This window comes from Chrysochloris asiatica, unplaced genomic scaffold, assembly GCF_000296735.1.
Source record: "Chrysochloris asiatica unplaced genomic scaffold, ChrAsi1.0 scaffold00119, whole genome shotgun sequence".
Lineage (NCBI taxonomy): Eukaryota > Metazoa > Chordata > Mammalia > Afrosoricida > Chrysochloridae > Chrysochloris > Chrysochloris asiatica.
The window spans coordinates 3,611,286-3,623,708 of record NW_006408637.1 but is presented as its reverse complement, the minus strand read 5'-3'; the positions used below and the strand labels follow the sequence as shown (position 1 = coordinate 3,623,708).

Here is a 12,423-nt window from a genome sequence, read left to right as displayed (position 1 = left end):
TATGATTGTAGCTGTTTCTGTATTACCTTTAGCAAAACGTTACTTGCTTGAGATATCAAAGAGATTGTCCAGTGATTTCCGCATTTCATTGGGTCACCTCTCTTTGGAATGGGCACAAATATGGATCTCTTCCAATCAGTTGGCCCGGTAGTTGCCTTCCAAATTTCTTGGCAGAGATGAGTGAGTGCCTCCTGTGCTGCCTAATTTTCTTGAAAGATTTCAATTTTTATTCCATCAGTTCCTGGTACCTTGTTCTTTGCCAATTCCTTCAATGCACCTTGGACTTGCTCCCTGAGTATCATTGGCTCTTGTTCATATGGTACCTCTTGAAATGGTTGTACATTAACCATTTCTTTTTGGTACAGTGACTCTGTGTATTCCTTCCATTTTTTCTTGATGCTTTCTGCATCATTCAAGAATTTGCCCAGAGAATGTTTCAATAATGAAAGTTGAGGCTTGAATTTTTTTCTTCAGTTCCCCTAGCTTGAGAAATGCTGAGTGTGTTCTTCCTTTTTGGTGTTCTGATTCTAAATCTTTGCACATTTTATCATAATATTTGGCTTTATCTTCTCGAGCTGATCTTTGGAATTTTCTGTTCAGGTCTTGGACCTACTCATTTCTTCCATTCACTTTAGCATTTCTTTACTGGAGAGCAAGTTTCAGAGTCTCTTCTGACATCCATGTTGACCTTTTCCTTCTTTCTTGTCTTCTTAATGACTTTTTACTCTCTTCATGTATGATGTTCTTGATATCATCCCACAACTCTTTTGGTCTTCGGTCTTAAGTGTTTAATGTATGACGTCTGTTCTTCAGATAATCTCTAAATTCAGACGGGATATATTCAAGGTCATAGTTTGGTTCTCATGGACTTGTTTTCATTTTCTTCAGTTTCGTTGAATTTGCATATGAGTAATTGATGGTCTATTCCACAGTCTGTCCCTGGCCTTGTTTTGACTGATGATGTGGAGCTTTTCCATCATCTCTTTCCACAGATGCAGTCAATTTGATTTCTATGTGTTCCACTGGCGAGGTCTATGTATATAGTTGTCTGTTATGCTGTCTAAAGAAGGTGTTTGAAATGAACAAATCATTGGTTTTGCAGAAATCTATCATGCATTCTCCTATCACCAAGGCCATATTTTCTAACTATTGGTCCTACCTCTTTGTTCCCAACCGTTTCATTCCAATCACCAGTAATGAGCAATGCATCTTGATTGCATGTTTGATCGATTTCAGATTGAAGAATTCCTAGAATTCTATTTCATCCTCACTGTCTTTAGTGGTTGGTGCATAAATTTGAATAATATTAACTGGGCTTCCCTGTAGGTGCATGGATATTATCCTATCACATACAACGTTGTACGTCATGACTGAACTGGATATGTTCTTTTAACGATGAATGCAACACCATTCCTTTTTAATTTGTCATTCCCTGCGTTGTAAACCATGTGGTTGTCAGATTCAAAATAGCCAATACCAGTCTATTTCAGCTCCGTAATTCATAAGATATCGATGTTTATGCGTTCCATTTCATTTTTGACAACTTCCAATTTACCCAAATTCTTGCTTCGTATATTCCATGTGCTGATTTTCAATGGATGTTTATAGCTGTTTCTCTACATTTTGAGTTGTGCCCCATCAGCAAATGAAGGTTCTGTGGGCTTTTCTCCAACGAGCTTAACTTCATTCACGTCATCGTGGTCAACTTTACTTTGAGGTGGCATCTTTTGCCCAGTAGCATTTTGAGAGCCTTCCAACCTGAGGGGCTTATATTCTGGCACTGTATCTGACAGTGTTTCTCTGCTATTCATAAGTGACTATAGATTTGGAAGTAGTTCATCACTCTTTCTTCCTAGTCTATCTTTGTCTGGAAGCTCATCGAAACCTGTCCACCATGGGTGGCCCTGCTGGTTATTTAAAATACTGTTGATATAGCCCTCAGAATCACAGCAACTCAAGCCACCACAGACGAGTGGTCGCCATTTGTTTTTGCCAATTTGGATGCCTTTAATTTCCCCATCATGCCGTGTACCTCTGGCTAAGACTTCCAAAACAATTTTGAATAGGAGTGGTGACAAAGGCATCCTTGTCTGGTTCCCATTCACAGAGGGAAGGCTTTCAGTTTCTCTCTATTGAGAGTGATGTAGGCTGCTGGTTTTGTATATATGCTCTTGATTATGTTGACGAATTTCCCTTCAATTCCTACTTTGTTGAGTGTTTTTATCAGGAATAGATGTTGAATTTTGTCAAGTGGCTTTTCTGCATCAATCAATAGGATTATGTGTTTCTTTTCTTGTTTCTTATTTATATAGTGGATTACATTGATCGTTCTCCTAATGTTGAACCATCCTTGAATCCCTTTTATGAAACTCACTTGGTGATGATGTATTATTTTTATGATGTGGTACTGAATTCTGTTTGCTAGGATAGTGTTGAGAATTTTTGCATCTATGTTCATGAGGGATATTGGTCTATAGTTTTCTTTTTTAGTGATGTCCTTACCTGGTTTTGGTATGAGGTTTATGCTGCTTCATAACATGTATTAGGACATTTTCTATCCTCCTCTATATTCTGGAATAATGTGAGTCGAATTGGTGACAACTCTTCCCTGAATGTTTGGTAGAACTCACCCATGACGCCACCTGGGACTGGACTTCTTTTGGTTGGGATTTTTTTTTTATGACCTGATCGATTTCATCTTTTGTTATGGGTCTGTTCAGGTTTTCTGCTTCACTGTGTGTAAGTTTAGGTAGGTTGTGTTTATCTAAAAATGGATCCATCTCTTCTGAGTTTTCCAATTTTTTGGAGTACAGCTCTTCATAGTATTCTGTTATTATCCTTTTGATTTCGTTCGGTTCCATTTTGACATCGCCCATGTGGTTTCTAATCCGAGTTATTTGTGTCCTCTCCCTCATTTCTTTTGTTAGTTTTTCCAGTGGCTTGTCAATTTTATTAAACCTTTCAAAGAACCAGCTGCTTGTCCTGTTGTTTTTTTCTGTAGTTTTTCTGTTTTCCATCTCATTTATTTCTGCTTTTATCTTTATTATTTCTTTTTATTTTGGTGACTTTGGGTACCCTCTGTTGGTCTGTTTCTAATTGTTGGAGATGCTGTGTTAATGTGTTAATTTTGGTTCTTTTCTTCTTTTGAATGTGCACATTTATTGCAATAAATTGTGCTCTCAGCACCACTTTTGCCGTGTCCCAAAGATTTTTGTATGTTGTGTTTTCATTCCCGTTTGTTTCTAGGAACTTTGTGAATTCGTGTTTAATATCTTCTTTTATCCATTCACTTTTCAGCAGGGTGTTATTTGGTTTCCATGTATTCAACTTTATGTTTTGGTCTTTTTAGTGTTGATTTGTAGTTTTATAGCATTGTGGTCTGAAAAGATGCTCTGTAGTATTTGATGTTTCTAAATTTATGGAGGCTTCTTTTGTGACCTAACATAACACATGGTCAAGTCTGGAGAATGTTCCATGTGCACTGGAGAAGAATGTATATTGTGCAATTGTTGAGCTGAATGCTCTGTACACATCATGAGGTCAAGTTGGTTGATTATATTGTTTAGTTCCTCTGTAACTTTGTCAAGTTTGCTTCTGGATGTTCTGTCCCTTTTTGAAAGTGTCATATTAAAATCTCCCGCTGTAATTGTAGATTTCTCTATTTCTCTCTTCAGTTCTAGTAGGGTTTGCTTCTTGTTGCTCTTTCACTGGGAGTGTAGATATTTATTATGGTTGTGTCGTCTTGTTCAATTGACCCTTTTATGATGAGATAGTGTCCTTCTTTATTTCTTATGCTGGTGTGTGTCTTAAAGTTTACTTTATCAGAGATTAGTATTGCCACTCCTGCTTATTTATTGTTGCAGTTAGCTTAGTATATTTTTTCCCATCCTTTCAATTTTAGTCTGTTTTGTCTTTGTGTGTAAGGTGTGTCTCTTCAGGCACCATACTGATGGGTCTTGTTTTCTTATCCATTCTGCCACTCTTTGTCTCTTAACTGGTGCATTTAACTCATTGACATTCAATATAATTAGCAATGTTGTTGTTAAGTACTGTTGAGTCGGTTCCGACCAATAGAAACCCTCTATAGGGTTTCCGAGGAGCAGCTGGTGAGCTTGAACTACAGACCTTACAGTTCAAGCGGCTTTACAGTATGGTGTATTAACCCACAGCGCCATACCAGGACCTAATTATTGATAGGTATGAATTAATTGCTGCCATTATGTTAATTTTTTGATAGTTCTGTTCGTTCCTTTGTTCTGCATACCTTCTTTGGCTGAGTTTGTGTTTTTTGTGCTATTGTCGGTTTCTTCTTAGTTTTTGTTTGCTTGTTCTACTTGGAAGTTAATTTTCATGAGAAGTTGTGATGTATTAACTTACTTTGGGGTTACCTTATAATCTATTAACTTTTCTCTCCTTTTAACAGAATCTATTGTGTCCTGCAATCTGTGTAACACCCTCACCACCTGGATCTCTGTTCCTACATATATCCCTTCCTTCACATTGATGTCATTTTGATCTTTGGTTGATTTCCCAGCTCCTTTGAATTCGTTGTTTTAGTTTTGTTCTGTTCTGAACTCTGCTATCTGTTGACTGAGTTTCAGGTGGTTTTGCCATGCCTTTCAATCTCTGGTTGTTGTCTGGTCTTGTTTGTTTTCAGTCCAAAGAACTCCTTTTAGGATGTTTTGAAGTGCTGGATTTGTTTTGTTAAAATCTCTTAGATTCTGTTTATCCTGGAATATTTTGATTGCACCATCGTATTTGATTGATAGTTTTGCTGGATACACGATTCTTGGTTGGCATTTTTTTTCTTTTAGGACCTCATATGTCTCCCCATTGCCTTCTTGCCTGCATTGCTTGTGCTGAATAGTCAGACTCTAATCTGATTTCCTTCCCTTTGTAAGTGACAATTCTCTTCTCCCTGGCTGCTTTTAGGATTATCTCATTGTCTTTGATTTTGGAGAGCTTGATTATTATATGTCATGTTGACTTTCTTTTGGAGTCTATCCTTCCTGGGGTACATTTAGTTTCTTGAAAGTTTATCTTCTTATCCTTCAAGATGTTAGGGAAATTTTCTTCCAGAAGCTCTTTAACTATCTCTTTTGTGGACGTCTCTGATTCTTCCTGTTCCAGAGTGCCAATAATTCATAAGTTGTTCCTCTTCATGTTATCCAACACGAATCTTAGACTGTCTTCAGAGTTTTTTTATCCTTCTTTTGGCTTGATCTTCTCTCTTAGCAGTATTGAGAGATTTGTCTTCCAGCTTGCTAGTTTTGGCTTCTAACGCTTCTGTTCTGCTCTTTTCCTCTTTCAGTGTATTGTCCATTTCTGATATTTCATTATTAATCTTCTGGACCTCTTTTTGCAGGTTTTGATGTTTCCAATGCTGTATCAATCTTGTTTGATTTCTCTTGTAGTACTGTCCTGACTTCTTCCTTGTTTTCCTCCACCCCTTTTTGGAGCGTTTGAATTTGTTTCCATATAATTTTTCTGAATTCTTTTTCAGGCAAATCCACAACATGCTCTTCCTCTTCTGGGGAGCCTTTGTCTGTCTCCAGTGCCTTTGTCTCAGTTACTCTTCTGTTTTGGGACATGTTTTGAGATCATTTGTTGAGTTTGAGATCTTTTGTTTGTCATTTCCAGTAGTTATGTTGGTTTTTAATGCTTAAATGGATGTTTGTTGTTGTGTTATTAAGCTTACTGTGTTTCTCCTGGGTGGATATGATCAGGAGATAGGCTTCCCTTTATGCATGTAATGCTTAGCACCTATTATTGGCTCTTGTCTCAATGGTGGAATATTATAGCATATGCTTGTAGCTTGGCTGTATGGCCATGCTTGCTGACTCTTGGGTAATGTAGGCAGAAAAAGCTCCTACCTCCAGGAAAAATGTGTGATCAAAAGGCTCAAAAGCAGAAGCAATATAAAAGCAGAGACAAGAACTTCCAGTTTGATACAGAAATAAATCTGTGTCTGACTGTCCAGTTGCCTTGCTACACAGGCAATGTGTGTGCACCGTAGAAACCTCCAGTAGTGGGTGGGGGTGTCTAGTCACTTGGGTCCCTCCTCTAGTCACCACCATAGAGGTTCGCAGATAGATATTTAGAAGTTAGTGGGAGAGAGATTGTTTACTTTTTTGTCTCTGAAGGTCAGTTAAGTATCTGCGTGTACACAGCGCAATTCTTTAAATAGTTGCATCTTTTTATGTTGGGGCTTCAAAGATTGTTCATATGGTTTATCTGTCAGGCCAAACCTGCCTTTTTTATTGCTGTGTATGCAGGGATTAATGGTCCCACACAAGTTAACTTTAGGGATGGGACCCACAGGCAGAAGTCAAAAGCAGCTGCCAAAGTATTTCCCTTGGACCCATGGGGCTCTTTCTCTCTGTACCATGGGAAAACTGTGGGGTCAGCGCTGGTTTTTTTTTTTTTTTTTGGGGGGTGGGGGCTGTGTGTGCACCCACCCACGTGAAGGTGACTGGGTTGGGCAAAGAAGACACAACAGGGAAGAATTCCCCACACCTCCTTTTTCAAATGTCGCTGTGCAGCTTTTAGCGCCAGTTCCCTTTGCAAGTCTGGCTGTAGCCCCGCCCTCTGACTTCCTTCTGGGCGGGATGGCAGCAGAGGGAGGAGTCCCGTGTCTTGACCTATTTCTAAATTGCAGTGTTTTCCTTTATACCGTGGTTTTTTCCATTGGCTGTTGTGGGAAACCGACACCCTGACCCTTAAGCTAGATCCAGATATCTGGTACAGTTTCATGAGAGCCTCGTCTCTGGGTTTTTAGCCCCTGCCCTACAGAGCCTGTCCTACCTGACTCTACTCTGCTGCCGCCAATCTGGAATTCTGTATTATGTTCTTGATGTCAACCCACAACTCCTTTGGTCTTTGATCATTAAATCTGTTCTTGAGATGTATGTAAATTCAACTGGGATATGTTCAAGGTCATATTTTGGTTCTCATGGATGACTTCCTTTAATTTCCTTCAGCTTCCTTCTGAATTGTATATGAGCAACTGATAGTTCCACAGTCATGCTGTGGCCTTGTTTTGGCTGATGATATTCAGCTTTTCCATTGTTTCATCCCACAAATCTAATCAGTTTTATTACTTTGTATTCTGTCTGGTGAGGTACATGTGTATACCTTTTATTTTATTTAAAAAGGTATTTACAATGAATAAATTATTATTGTATTTAAGTTCTGTGGCATCGGTTCTAACTTATAGCAAACTTGGATAGGCTTTCTGAGGAGCTGGTTTGAACTGTCAATCTTGTGTTCACAATTAACTGCTTACCCTATAGCACCAAACTAGGAATCCGAATAAGTCATTAGTCTTGTAAAATTCTGTTGTATGATCTCCCAGTATCATTACTATCACCAAGGCCATATTTTCTAACTCATAACTTCATTTCCTACCTTTGTGTTTTAATTAGAAGTAATTATCATTGCATCCTAATTGCACGTTTGATCAATTTCAGACTGATGAAATTGGTTGAATTTGTCTTCCTTAGGTAGACAAATGTGTACATTATCCTATCACAGAGAGCTTCAAGATAGATCTTGAAATGTTCATTTTGATGATGTATGTTATATATCATTCTTCTCAAGTTTGTTGCTCCTGTCTTTAATACCTTATGATTGTCAGATCCAAAGTGGCCAACACTAGTCCATGTCAGCTCACTGTGGTGTGCTGTAGGATAAGCACTTGACCACAAGGTTGGTTTGAACAACAAGGTCGGTGGTTCAAACTCATACCAGCCATTTCTAGGAAACCCTATACAGCATTGCTGTAAGTTTGAATTGACTTGACAGCACTTAACAACAACAACAATGCCTAGTATATCGATTTTTGTATGTTTAATTAATTTATTTTTTTTTGAGAGAGCAATTTTTTGTTATAATGAAACAAGATTCCACTGAAGCTGATATATTTGATAAAATGTGGTTGAACTTAATTGAACCTTCAAGGGAAATAAGAGGGTCAAACAAAGCAAATGAGAAACTAAGATTGGTTAGGAATAAACATAAGAATAGTAGCACTTCAGCACAAGTATCTCCTGACCCCTCCTCTAGCAGCCAGTCTGCCATCATTCCCCCATCCTTAATACTGCTGCAGCATGTCAAATCAGATGGTTTCTTTCTTTGCATTGCAAGTATAAGCCAACCCTTGGAAATAATACAAAACAAAAAGTGTATCTCATTTGCGGGTAGAGTGTGCACATTGACTGTCATAAGACAGTGACTTTAACCACATTAGAGCTGCTATTGACCAGAATTGGTTATATGGTCCTGTTGCCAAGTCAATGTTGCTACACTAGATTGTCAACACAGCAGTATGTCTTTTTGAATTCCAGATCTCTGAACATTCTAAAAGGCCATTAAAGGGGATACAGACCTGAGCTGTATTTCAGAACTATAGACATTAGAGAACAGTTATTACTGTTCATTGTAAAGTATATCGTCAATGGCTCTTTCTTGGAAAGTGTGGGGATGAACAAAGAAGAAGTGTTAAAATGTTAGAAGTTATGACAGGTGAGGGGAGACAAAGGAGGATGTTCTAATCAAAAGGCCAACAAACATCCATGCTCCAAGAGAAGTCTGGGTGAAAAAAAATATATAATGTATAAAACCAAGTCAAAGGAAAAAGGTTTTTGTACAACACAGTATCAAAAAGTAAAATGAACACACTAAATGCAGACTGGTGGCCGATAAGTCCATAGACCACTGGTCCTTCTAGCATCATTCAGGTTTCTTCTCATCGGTTATCTTAGGAACATTTACAGATGTAATGACTTCAGCAGAATCTCTCATGGGAAGGTGGGCAGGTTTCATTCATTGGTTTCAGGGGTCTGCTTGCCATCTAGTCATCCAACTTGGCATCCAGGTGCCCTTTTGATTTCAACATGTACACATCCAACTGATTGTCCAACTATTCCTGGGTCAGTACAGGGTAATAAAGGGCACCTCTTCCCCGTCCATAAGGAGCTCTGGTAGCGTAGTGGTTACGAATCGGGCTGCGAACCTTAAGGTCAGCGGTTCGAAACTACCAGCCGCTCCGCGGGAGAAAGATGAGGCTTTCTACTCCCGTAAGGATTTACACCCTTGGAAACCCTGTACAGGGTCGCTATGGGTCGGAACCGACTCGACGGCACTTAACAACAACAACAACAACTTCCCCGTCCATAGCCTTGGTCTCCAAAGTTCCAAAGCTACTTATCATACTCCTGCCTCTACCCCTGATTCTGCCATGACCCATAACTCTACAACTTAGGCCCCCTCTCCCAGGACCTCCATGACCCCGAACACCATGTCTTCTTAAGCACATCTGGGGAGCTACAGCTCATCCACCTCCAAGCAGAGTTTGACCTTGGAGTTATATTCCATTCTTAAGTAGGGTTCTTGTGGCACGTCTCCCATGTAGTCCTCCTCTGGGCAAGCTTCTCTGCATTATGGACAGGTCTTGCTTTCAATTGCTTCTCTGGCCAGAGCCCCTGTGGGTTGGCCTAAGTAAGTGTGCCTGGATCTTGCCCTTTAAGAATATGCTTTAAGTTCTGCTTCAGTTTTAATGCTGCTTGGACAGAGGATCTAATCTCCATTTGCTGGGCCAGACTTCTGTTTCTGGCACTGATGAGCTGAGCTGCTATTGTTGTTGAATTGAAGCCTGAATATTCGCTGGCATTGGCTGTTTGTTCTTCAGCATATTAGTAAAGCTCTCATTTAGAGATATCTCAGTGGTGATTTTTAGCACAACTTTCAGAGCTGATTGTGCAGCCATCTTTAAATCTTGAGAATCAAAAGAAATGGACACCAGAGATCCTTCTGGGGTTGTGATCACGCCTATAGCAGGTGGGCCGGGAACTGGCCAAACCTGAGCTGATGGTAGGGGCTCAGGGTAACTTGGTGGGTGGTTGATTAATATGAGTAAGTGACAGTCTGCTAGTTCATTGTTGTTTATTTGGTCAGCCTGTCTGCTCAGCCAGTCAGCCCTTTCCTCTGCTGCTGCTTCTTCTACTGATGCCACCACCTCCCTCTTGATGTCCCAAACCACATTTCACTTTTGACAATTTCCAATTTCCCTAGATTTATACATTCCATGTTCTAATTTTTAATGACTATTTGCAGCTGTTTTTCTTTTTAAGTTGTGTACAATCAGAAAATGAAAGTCCTGAAAGTTTTACTCCATTCACATTTTCATGGTCAACTCTACTGAGAGGAGGCAGATTTTCCTGTCATATTTTGAGTGCCTGCCAACCTGAGGGGCTATCTTCCGGCACTGTAGCTGACAATATTCTGGTGCTCTTCATCATGTTTTCATCTTCTGAAACTATATCTGAGAGTGTTTTACTTCTATTCATAATGTTTTCATTGCTTAAACATTCAGAAGTAATCTACCTCTCCCTTTTCCTAGTCTGTCTTAGTCTGGAAACTGCTGAAACCTCTCCACCATGGTTGAACCTGCTGATATTTAAAATACTGGTGGCACAGCTTCTGGCATCATAGCCACATGCACGCCACCACAGTAAGACAGATTGAAAGATGAATGGTGGACCTTTAAATTATTCATGGCAAATTTCCACACATGTGGATGCTGACTTTGTGAAGTTACTCTTATGTCAGTAACCTCATCTTTCAAAAATATTGTATTGTTTTTCTGTAAAAACCAGTAGTCTTGAAAGACTAGAGAGGAAAGTGGTGGAGAAAGGTAAGGGAAATGAATGACAATATTGAAGTATTAGGAGAGTCTGTTGTTGTTTTTTTTCTCAGATGATGTACTTTGAGGACTCCCCCCTCCCCCAAGCTATAACTACTCAATTTCCTGTCTTTGATAGACATTTCAAAATAAGATCCTAACTTTCTTTGTTATCTGATTCCCCCCAGCTTGGGAGTGAATTAGAAAAAGTGTCGAGCATAGCCTAGAACTTTACTGGTCATTTTGGAATAAAACTCGCCAATGCTTGCAAGAGTCAGTAACAGCAGAGGCTGGTGGGGAGATTGGGCTGTGTATTGCCTTTGTATAATTTCGGACACCTTTTACATGTGTAATCTTCTAGAACTGGAAATTTAATTTTTTCCTCTGCTACTGTTTGTGTACATTGTGTGGAACATTTCAAGGATGTATGGTATGAGCATTACAGCTGCTTCTGATTACTGTACAGAAAGGTGATTAACATCCACAATCCAAAGTGCCCTTGAGTGGATTCTGACCCTAGTGATCCTGTAGGGCAGAGTAGAATTGCTACACAGGGTTTCCGAGACTGTAAGTTTCTCTGGAAGCAGACTGCCACATCTTTTCCTGTGGAGCAGCTGGTGGGTTAGATCCACTGGTCTTTTTGTTAGCAGTCCCCAGAAACGGTTTTTAAAACAAGTTTTTCACAATTAATTATACTTTTTCCAGAAGAGAAAAGTGTCATGGATTTAGATATTTCATAGAATCTTAGAGTGTGAAAGAGCCTTGGAAATTGTGTAATTCACCCTTCTCTGTACTCCCTTCATGTCCTTCATCCCCAAACTAATGCCAAGATTTTCTCCTCTCTCCACGACCTCTTAGTGGAATGAACTCTTCACCTTTCAAAGGAACTAATGTGGCGCTGTGAGCTAATGCATCAGACTGCAAAGCTGTTTGGGGTACTGATGTGGTACTGTGGGTTAATGAGCTGGACTGCAAAGCTGGTTTGAACTGCAAGGTTGGTGGTTCAAACTCACCAGCTGCTCCTTGGAAACCCTATACAGGGTTGCTGTGGGTCAGAATAGACTCAGTGGCACTAATAGTAACAATGGTTGCTCACTTCAAGCCATTATAAGTTTGTCCCTTGTGTGGTCGAGTCGGTTCCAACTCATAGTTATCTTATATAGGCTTTCTGAGGAGTGACTGGTGAGCTTGAACCACCAACCTTGCAGTTCAAACCAGCTTTGCAGTCCACAGCACCAGGACGCCTTAAATTAATCTAAAATCTAATTTTCCAAAACTCTTTCCCATGGTCCTAGTTTATATTCCTTGTGTGAAACTTGCTTCAATACAAGGGCACTTATTCAAAAACATCAATCATGGTTTTCCCAAGCCTTTTCTTTTTAGGATTAATATTTCTGTTTCATTTAACCATATCTCATCTGATGTGGTTTAAGAATCCATTATTCTACTTGTTGGCATCCTCTGGGCATACTCTTTAAGTGGATGATGCCTTGCTTAACTCCAGTCCTGGGATTATAGTTTGCATTACCAATCCTCATGTGATTACTTTTTGAAATTACATGGTACTCTTTGGAATAATGTTTAAAAATTAACCCCATAGTATTGTAAGTACTGAAGTGGAGGCTAAGAGTGCAGTGACCGGAAGGGAGACTTAGCAGTGAAAGAAACCTTAGAACAATTTTAGAAACTAGATTGTCTCTCAGCCCATTTCAATTATAACATTCCTGGACCAACAACATTCC

The 12,423-nt window shown here is 39.5% G+C and overlaps 1 pseudogene; it reads right to left on the bottom strand.

Moving 5' to 3' along the window:
* Positions 1-8,851: 8,851 nt before the first annotated feature.
* On the bottom strand, positions 8,852-9,766 carry LOC102842762 (annotated as a pseudogene).
* Between the last annotated feature and the right edge of the window lie 2,657 nt (positions 9,767-12,423).